The sequence below is a fragment of the Sturnira hondurensis genome, unplaced genomic scaffold, assembly GCF_014824575.4.
Source record: "Sturnira hondurensis isolate 20B ecotype Veracruz unplaced genomic scaffold, ASM1482457v3 Scaffold0014384, whole genome shotgun sequence".
Classification (NCBI taxonomy): Eukaryota; Metazoa; Chordata; class Mammalia; order Chiroptera; family Phyllostomidae; genus Sturnira; species Sturnira hondurensis.
Window position 1 is genome coordinate 11,484,933 of NW_028087015.1, and position 10,311 is coordinate 11,495,243.

The 10,311-nt window shown below is 48.0% G+C and overlaps 1 long non-coding RNA gene across 1 annotated transcript; it reads right to left on the reverse strand.

Annotated features, from left to right (window-relative positions):
* Positions 1 to 457: 457 nt before the first annotated feature.
* On the reverse strand, positions 458 to 9,686 carry LOC118998561 (uncharacterized). Its single transcript, XR_005068887.1, has 3 exons — positions 9,675 to 9,686; positions 4,269 to 4,272; positions 458 to 517 (listed from the first exon to the last, which is right to left on the reverse strand). It is a non-coding gene; the product is annotated as an uncharacterized LOC118998561 (long non-coding RNA).
* Positions 9,687 to 10,311: the final 625 nt, after the last annotated feature.

Genomic DNA, 10,311 nt, shown 5'->3' on the forward strand with positions numbered 1-10,311 from the left:
GGGGAGTCCTGGCAGGTGTAACCAATTGTGGGAGAAGTCGGAAATGGGCTGCAAAGGAGGACTGGCGAGGGGATTTAAACGCAGATGCGGCAGCCATTGAGGAAAGAGCTTTGAGGTTTGGGGCAGAGTGAGGACCCCTGCAGCCATTAGGAGAGAGCCATGCGGTTTGGGCAGTTAGGACCCCCCTTGCCCAGGTGAAAGAGAGAGCCATGTGGTTTTGGGCAGAGTGAAGACCCCCTCTTGGTGAGGTGAAAGGGAAAACCACACAGCTTTGCCAGAATGGAGACCTCTGCAGCCAGGTGAAGAAGAAAGCCACACGCTTTTGGTCAGAGTGCTGACCCCTGCAGCTTTGGTAGAAGAGGCCCACATGGCTTTGGGATGCTCCCTTTGGCTGTGTGGCCTGGAAAGCAGGAGAGACGTTGACTGGAAATATTGGTACAAAGACCTCTTGCCAGTGGAAGGTGCCGCATGACTTTAGATTGGAGATCCTGCCTGGACGACAACACAGCTGACAGTACTGAGTTTCAGTACCACAGCTGACAGTAACTCGGACATGTGCTTCTTTTTCTGAGATACGGTACCCCGAGTTAGGGCAGGGGGAGAAGGAAGTGCTGTGGGTGTCTGTAGTTATACTGAAGGACTTTGATATATTAATGGGGATATTGGGTCACTTCTTTAAGTCTGTATAGCTTTAGATAAACCTGTCCTTTCCTTTTCACAAGTCTCTGGCATTGAGAGACGTCTTTCCAATTGGCAGCGAACAGATGAGCCCAGTAGGTATTACTATACCGTCCTTGGGAGGGTGCCTGTTCTCTGTAGCAGTTTTTGGCATCCCTCGGTGGGCCAAATATTACCCCCACCCCTTGGAACTCTGTTCTGTAACAATTGGAGTCTTCGCCTAAACTAACTGACGTGCACGCCAACACCACAATACAGTGTCTGGCAAAGAACGGGCTGACTGGCCGGGGCGACATCCCTCCTGAGCAAGGGTGAAGTGGCCCTGGACAGGGACTGTGCACATGCCTCCTCCTTTTTCTGGGGGCCTCGGCCATGCTTTCTGCACCAAATTAACTCCTAGTCGTTTTTAAGACCTCAGCTAGGTTTAACTTTTTCTCAGAGAAGACTGCCTGGAAATCTCTGACTTAATAAAATGTTCTTAGTATTTTCTACCACCATGCCACATTACCACCTTTTGCAGCAGTTACACAGCTGTGATTTGGCATTTTTGTGTGTTTTTATGTTTAACTCCTGGCTTCCTACCCAAAATGTAAACTCTGTTAAGAGCTGGGACCTGCCTGGTTTTGCTCATGGCGTCAGACTTTCTAGAAATTTAAGAAATATTTAATGAGTAAATGAATGATTTTTTAAATAATAACATTATGCAAGAGAAAATGGAAATTGATTGGAAGAAGTACAAAACCTCATTAGTCATTAAGAAAATATATAAATTAAAACAATACTGAAATTTATAGCATAACTAACAACATACCTCTTTTTTTAAATGTCAGACACAATACTAAGTTTTAGTGAGGATGCAATGAAACTACAGTACATGTAAGAGTATAAATCCACGGACTTGTCCACCAATATGCACAAAATAAGCGTATAAATATCAAACTGGAAACTATACCTATGTGCATCAAAAGATGTGCACAAAACACTTGTAATAGCACTTTTTAGCAGGCAAAAAAGTAAAAATAAGGCCCATATCCATCAGTGATAGAATGGGTAAATAAAGGCCTGCAGTGGAATATTGCACTGCTGTGAAAACACCTCCTGCTGCACAGTGAAACAGATGACACTTAAAATAAATACGTTGGACAGAGGAAGCCGGGCACAAAAGAGAGCCCCGTTTGATTACATTTATAGAGAGTCAAACATGGAGCACAGTAATGTCTAGTCTGCGAAGTCAGAAGCGAAGCGTGGCTGCCCTTAGGGATGAGGGTGTAGTGGCTAGGCAGTGGCAGGCTGGGGACAGTGGCAGTGTCCTCTTTCTTGATGTTGCAACTATTTACATGGGCATTTTCCCTTGGTGCAAAGTCACCAATCTGCTCACTTGTGACTAGTGCAGTTTTCTGCGAATGTTTTGCACTTAATAAACACATTTCCATTTTAATTAAATTAGCTGAAATTCAGAAGAAACACATTCACATTAAGTAGTTCGTATGACTAAAGTTTTCATAAACTGCCATCACTGAATTAAGGGCGAGTTCCCAGCTCGACGCATAGCAAGGCAAAATACTAATCTCAAACTTCGCAGCGGAGAAATCAGAGCAATTTATTTTCAGGGCACCAAGCAAGGAGAACCAGAAGGTATTACTTAAACCCTAAACTCCCCAGTGGTTTTCAATCAAGGGTTTTTAAAGGCAAAGTTTGAGGATTAGGCGTTAGGGGTCATAGGTGATGCTGACTGCTTAGCTCTTGTGTGAGCTTCAGCGGTTTTCCTTCGTCTGATTAATCTCGTTCCTGACGTCATCTTGTCTGGAGCCTCCTCACTGTGGTTGGGTGATCTGACTGGGCTAAGAAACCAAGATTCTGCAAAACATCACATGACTGTAGATCAGTGATGTTATCTTTAAAGCAAAAGGCAGACACTAAATAAACATCTTGTGACCACCGTTATTGTTTAAACTGTCTTTAGTTTGTGCTTAACGAGCTCCATGTTTCTATCATCTCAAGCAAAGTGCATTTTTAGACTTTTCTCCTGGAACTTGCTTCACCAGCAGGCCTGGAGGGCGTGACTGACAGTTTCCATTGGGGGCGAATGTGCTTGGCCCTGATCCATCCCACACCATCACACAGGTGATGTAGCTGCAAGTATATAATCACCCCGACACAGTTAGAAGTGCCACTAGCCAATGCAAGCTTTGAAATTACAGGCTTGCTTCTGTTGAAAAGCTAAGTCATGCTTTGGCTTGCTGCTCCTTCGAGGTGAATTAAGTTCGCAAAGGGGTGGGTAAGCCTGAGTCCCTAGTGTAAAGGGTAAGGCTTCTTTGAAGCCACACACATGGGGACTACCTGGACAAAGGAGACCTCTGCTGAAGGGGCTGTGATGGCAAGCTAAGGACTACCTGGCGAGGAAAAGTCAATGTTACGCTTTTGTTTAATAAAAATAAATACATATGCAAGATTGGTTTCCATTCTCTCCTCGCCCTGGGGATGGGGGAGTGCAAACTGAACTTTCTCACCCAGCTATCAAACCCCAGGTCTTCCATATGGCGATTCGCTATCTCTCAAGGTTCCCATTGCTGGTCCTCCTGGTGGCCCAGGAGACTTCACCATGGCCAAGGTCCCTCTAGATTTTCAACCTTTTCATCTCATGGCACACATACACTAATTACTAAAATTCTGCAACATGCCAAAAACACGTTATATTTTTTTGCTGGTCTGACAAGAAATGGGTACACTTTTGATTCATTCACACAAAATGTCTGTTGTTGTGTTGGCTATTGTCATTTTTTTATTTGACACTCTAAAGGGAAAAAAGGGTCAGGGCTGCGTGATTAAAATACTCTTCTGGCACACCGGGTGGCCATCGCGGCTCTAGAGTCCACATGCTCTCCTTCCTGGAACCGGCACCGGGCACCTGTGTGTGCACCTGCAGGCAGCCCCCCCGCGGTGTCACCCCCTCTCCCTCCTGTTCGTTCAGTGGGACCACCTCCAGTAACATGGAATAAAGAGGATTGTATGAGCGGGTCTTTAATGGGATTATTAAAAGTCTCGCCATATCCCGTTTACTCTGATATTTTTCACTCGTTGGCAAGAATCCAAAAGGATTACTAACTTAGGGTGCCAGGCAGCCTGGAGTCTGGTTGAAATGTAGGAAGTCTCGGTCACCCACTGCATAACATCCTTGCACTGGCTGTGCCATACGATATAATTTAGCTCATGCCAGGTTCCAGTTGTTTTGTTACAACTCACCACACTTCCCATACTCGGTGGTATTAAGCAAAAAAAAACATGTCACTATGCCCATGGGATGGACGAGGTGCAGGGATCTGGCTTTTCTCTGCTCCCTCATGTCTGGGGTCAGCCGGGAAGATACAAATAGCCTGGGTCTCTCTGCAGCATCCTCTGTTACCCAGCTGGCACAGGGGCCTGCCAGAGTGGCGTGCTGGGCTTCTCTGCCCATCCTGAGAATTCTTCAAAGGAGCCATGTGTGTTCTGTTAAATAGCTCATCCCAGAATCACATAGAATCACTTCTGCCAAATGCTCTTGGTGGAGGAGTACAGAAGTCCACCCAAGTTCAAGGGGAGGAGACAGAGACCCAGCTTTTGTATGGAAAAATGATCTAAGGATGGTAACCATCCTTTAGAGCTATTCTTATGTCATTTTAACCCTTTACCAACAGGCCTGCCCTGGGAGATGGTGACATGCAGTCTCTTCTGTTTAACTTGGAGCCCCCAGGGCACCTGCTTTACCCTCCAGTTGCACCACAGACTTGGGGCAAGACCCTCTCCACCTCTGTCAGGGGTTTACTCTCACCAGCTTCTACCACGAGGATTCTCAAAGAAGAACAGGGCACTTGACCAAGTTGCATCCATTGTTTATTCTTTTACTCAACTTCTATTCTTTGTCATATTAAAACAGAAAGTTAATTGTCCAAAGCCCCAGAGCCCACAGTTCTTGTTCTGTTCCTCAAGTTCTGGGGAAGATGGATGAGCTTGGATGACAGCACCAGCCCGTGACGCATGTTTATTAGCTCAGAGCCAGGACCCAATCCCCAGTACCTGAGCCAGTCCCTCACAAGCTGGCCTCTGTTAAAATAACTGCTACTGGTCTCCCAGGAGAGTTCAAAGTCCCCAGTGGTGATGGCCCTGTCTTATTCATCTCTGCACATTTGTCATGCAACCCTAGGACAAGCCAGATGAGTTGCCCTAAATGACTTGTCCATGTGAAAGGCAGTCGTGCAGTGTGGTCCCACATGAGAGAGAGAGAGGAACAGGGATAATTTAGTTTCCTATCAGCACAGGGACTGTGCTTTCAGGAAGCCAGGCAGAAGCAACACCCTAAGATTTCCCGTGAGCTACTCCCAGGTTGCCCGGGGCTCCAAGTTCACCAAACATCCCATTTCTGCCCCACCCCAAATTTGGGACTAGTCATTCTCCATGTTCCCCTTGTCCTTACCAGCTCCAGTCCCCCTTTCAATGTTACTCAGAGCCTGGCCTCTGAGCAGAAGAGTGTGCAAGATAGAGAAGCTTCCAGATGCAGTGAGATCTCTGAAGATACAACAAAGTAGGGCTTTTGAACTCCTGCAAGGTTTAGGCAAAGGCAAGAGCATGGTCAGGCACGTATTTGTGGGCCAGTCAAGACCAGAAACACCCTGTGCAGAGCAAGTGCTGGCCTCATTTCAAAGGTGGGGAATACGATGCCAAGGAGACTACAGAGCCCATCCAACGCACAGAGTACCTACGACAACAGCAGCATTGGCAGCTGAAGTCTGGCGAGCAGGAGCGCAGTAAGGCAGTCAAGGTCAAAGCGGACAGCAGATACCAGCCGCTGTGTGACCACACACAAGTCACTACAATTCCACGACTCAGCTGCCTTAGGAGCAGAACCTTATGGAACGGTGGTGGGGACAAGTAGCCATTGTGAACAAGGCCCTGAGTGCATGGTTTATCAAAGTCATCCCTGAAGTTAATGGTAACATTGGAGGGGCTGAACCGGAGTCACCCTCCAGTCACTTCAACACTCTCTGGGGCAGGAATTAATAACACACAGTCTGCTGGACTCAAAGCTCATGCCTTTCCTGAGCAAGGAACCACCACTTAGGGAGGATGTAGTTACTGCAAGGGCGCACCAAAGCCCACTAACCTCGCTCACATTGGAGCACGTCCGTCATGCTCCGCAGTGCAGGAACTACTCATTAGTCCACAATCACAGCTCTGCATCTTCAAATGATATTAAGGTAGGCATGGCATGCAAAGTTGGAGGAAACTGGGGAAACATTTACAAATACATAGTATAAATGCCTACAGTTTTTAAGACTTCCCTGACATGAAAGAAAAATAAACTTCTATCATCTGTCAAATTCATTCTCACAGACCATCCATCTCAGTGCTCCATCCCCACTTGTATGCCTTCTGCACTCAGAGGGTCAACTGCCACACACGGCCATGCGTGCGAGACTCTGAGGACTCACTCGTGCACAGGCATCCGTTTGTAACTTTGTTTTTTCTTAGCTGACTTTCTTGCCGTGAGAAGAACCTTGGACGATGTGTGTGTACTTGTCGAGGGCTTGGATGGGAGGACCGAGTCAGAAACTGTTGTTGCCAGGAGTCACTGATGTTTGCAGACAGTGTCTGCCCTCCACAACCTCAGTCACAGTTTGCCATGTTTTCTGTATGCATTAACTGACTCATAATTTTTCTCTTTTTTCCCCTTGCCTTTTGCAAGTGTGTAGGTTAAGGGGCTAAAGACAGGAATGCCCCGCTGTTAGGAGCCAGAGAGACTAATTCTGGAGGCTGGTCTCCCTGGCAACTAGCCATAGCCTTGACCTGTTTACTAAAGGTCACATGTAGTTCACATGCAGGCAAAACAATTTTATTTAAATCTTTAACTGTATATTTGCAAATGATCTGTTACTCTTCTTTTTTTTTAACAAAAGCTGTCTATTTGGAAAAGGAACTTTAAAATTCCTTGAGAAGAAGCGGCCCACAACCTCCTTCTGCAGCTTGTTTTTCTACAGCAGAAGATGAAGAACGAGTGGGAAGAGCGGGTTCTGTCTTCTGTGAGGGTCGGGGCTGGTGGTCCACAAAGTCCGTGGCTGTCTTCCTGCATCTTTCTCTATGCAATGGCATGTCCACCCCGTGCTTTCCCTCCCTAGGTCCTGTCTCAAAGCTCTTCCTTGCAGATGTCCTGATCAGAGAGGGCTTGTGGCCTTTGGTTTCCTTCCAGCTGGGCGGTGGATGGAAAGGTAAGTTCTCATCACCGTGAGCACTGGGTTTGCCCTCCACGGTCTGTGGTGCCAGTGGGGTTCCTCTTTTCACAACTCCTCCGCCTTGAAGTGCCAGGCCCCTCATCCTGGAACCTGACCCCCAACAGAGATTCACGTTGTACTTTCCCTCATCAGCACCTTAGTTGATTTCAAACAGAAATCAACAGAGCATGTGAAATATGCAAATCAGGTGGTCTGCCATGGGCGTTTTGAATGAGAGTTGAATTCTTATCAAAGTAGCATATCCTCTTTTACTTCTCATTAAGTAAACTGTTTTTGTTTTTTGTGAGGGTTGGAGAAAAGAGTGAGAGATGGTGGTGAGCTAAGCATGATGACTGACAGGCATCAGCACCAGGAGCCAGCACCTGCCAAATGGCAGGGCCAGGTGTGGGATCAGTGCCAACCTAAATGGCAGGGCCCAGTGTGGGTGGTTCGACGCTATACCCAGAAGGTAGGCAAGCCTTCGGGACTGGGCAGCAACAGGCACTGACTGTCTGGCTGGCAGCGAACAGTACCTTTCCTCAGATACCCCAGCCACTTTCTAAGGCGCCCACACAGGGCACTTGGTAGTGTTTTTTGGGTGATCAGGCCCAGGATAGTGGGCCTCCTTGCAGAGCTTCTTCCTAAATTAGGTGAAGCTCTGGCCCATCAGTTCTCCTGGACGGAGTTCCTGACCTGGGAGCCCTCCCACCCCCCACCCCCCACCCCACCCCCGCATCTAGCTGTCTCACCTCTCAGAGGGGTGGCCAATGCCTCTGCAACACCGAGGAAGAGTCAGTGTACCTGAGGTGACCGCCAAGAGACGGGCTTTCTGCTAGGTGGTGACTGGTCCAGGTGGATTTCTGCCTGAGAAGGTCACTGTTATTGGACAGGGACATGACAGGCCTTGGTCCTGCTCTCATTTCACAAGGAACCAGGAAGGAGGCAGGTCCATCAGCAGCTTGTTATCCCCACCCATGTTTCAGGAAACCCCCATCCAGACAAGCTAGGGAGCTGGTCACCCTAACTTGAAAGTAAACACCAAGATCCACCCAAACCTAATGCAGAAGGGTGGTGTGTCATAAGCAACCCTACAGAAGACCTATTGGCCAAGTACTCAGGAAAACAACACTCTCCCAGGCCCGGCACCAGAGGGCAGCAGAGGATCATCACCCAGACCAAGGCCTGAGGAACCCCAGCAGCAGGCCCCTGCCTTTCAGGCCAGTGGGTGGGAAGGTGTGTCTGCACCTACAATGAAGGAGAAGGAGGCCACTGTCTGTCCCTCTGTTTGTGGGGTGTCTGCAATGTCTGATCTCCTGATATTTTCACAGTGAATTCTTCATTGAAAGTATTTCTTTCGTTACATTTGAAGATTGAAGTCTCTTTGTACTTGAACGGAAATGACAATTTTGGGATTTGGAATAAATAAATAAATAAATAAAAACATTATGTGTTCTCATCTGGTATATGGAGAATAAGGTAGGCTCTTAAATGTCTCCGGTATTTGTTAACATGTGAAGAGGTCTGAGGTTATTTAACCAGGCCACTCCACTCTCTGGGGTGGAGATGTCTCATGAAGCTGGAGGTGACCCCCAGGGCAGAGCCCGTAGCCACCTGCTGGCTCCAGATGGCCTTGGTACCCTCTCGCCCACTCATGTAGGCTCCTCCTGCTGTCAGTGACCTGCAGAGAAGTGGGTGCCTGCAACAACTTTACGTGACAGGAGGATCAGACGGGAGAGAAGCGGAGGGTCTCGCCCCCACGGTGTGGGTCGGGGTGGCAGCAGGGAGAATGGGCACCCTGTGGAGATCCTGCACCCCTGCTGCGCTCAGCCACCTCTGTGAGGGTGCCCCTTCGTGCAGCACGCACCTGCAGGGCCTCACCCCAGAGACCTGCACCCAGGGAGGCACTCCTCCTCACGTGAGCCTGTTCTCTGCAGAAGGGGCTCAGACGATTTCACTGGTTCCCATAGTAGCTCTGGTACATGGTTAGCACTTGATGTATTGGGGGGATGATTGCTCCACAGAAGGGTTCTTAAGAACAAGTCCCCAAGAAGGGTTTAGTCTTTGCTTTGCTGTGCTAGGCACTTCATATTATATCAGAGTCTCTTAAGGTCCTGGAGCTGTCATAACAAATGGCTATAATCTGCACGGCTTCAAACTATAGGGATGTGTCCTCTCACAATTCTGGACACTGGAAATCCAAAGTCAAGGCGCTCCCTCACGAGGCTCCAGGGGAAGCTCAGTGCCCCCTCCTTCTGCTTCCGATGTTGCCCAGTGCCGTGGAGTTCTTTGGCTAGTGGTTGCATCTCCCAATCTCTGCCTCCACCTTCCTGCAGCCTTCTTCTCCTTCCCATGTCTCTCTGAGTCCGTCTGCTGCAAGGTCACTCTCACTGGATTTAGTTTCCCCCTTTCCCTAAAAGTCAGTATCATCCCATCCCAATTTTTACCTTAATCACATCTGCGAAGACACTATTTCTAACTAAGACAATGTTCCGAGATCCTTGGTGGCTGTGAATTTGCTGCGTATACTATTCAACTCGCCACACTCACAAAACTTACGGCATCTGTGGACTTGGTGTAGGCAGATGCTGTGTTAAGTGCTTTACTTGCACTTTTACATTTTATTCTCAACACTAGACAATGAAGTAGGGTTATCATGATCACTCCCATTTTGCAGGTAGAAAAACTGAGACAAGTATGTCACTTGTCCAAAATCTCAAAGCTAACAGATGGCAGATACGGGACTAGAATCTGAACCAACTTGAAACAGTTGGCCCTTTCAAGCACCAGGTGACTCTTCCCAGATACTGACCATGCCCAACGCTTAGCTTGGTGCTCCTGGAAAACGCTCTAAGTTACCCTGAGCAAATAATCAAAACTAATTGTGCAATGTCAGAATATCCCGTGCACAGATATGGGGAAAGAGCAAAACTGGCTGTTGACGTCCACGTGTCCATCCCCTGCTGTAAAGTTCTTGGCCCACCGCACACCAGAGGGAGTTCTCACTAGTCTGACTCCTCACAGTGCCAAAGATGAGATCTTCATAACCTTCACTACTAGAATTTGGAGGAGGACAAGGGAGAACAAAACAAATGATAGAAAAATGCTGGTCTTCACAAATTTCCTAACCAGGATGTTCCCTGTGCATTTAGGGTGATGAACGTGGCCTCACTTAACACCACCAATTCACAGGCACGGAATGAGGGCCTTCTCTGGTGTAAGACCTAAAATTAAGGCCCAGTGTTATTTGCTGCCTTGACATCTGGTAAAATTGTGAGGACCTGGAATGACCAAACCACACTTCCCCTACCCCTCTCTGCTCCCATGGGTAGAGTGCCTTAGCCAACAATGCCCTGTACCAAGGGGGCAGGCACAGTGACTCTTCATCCCTGAG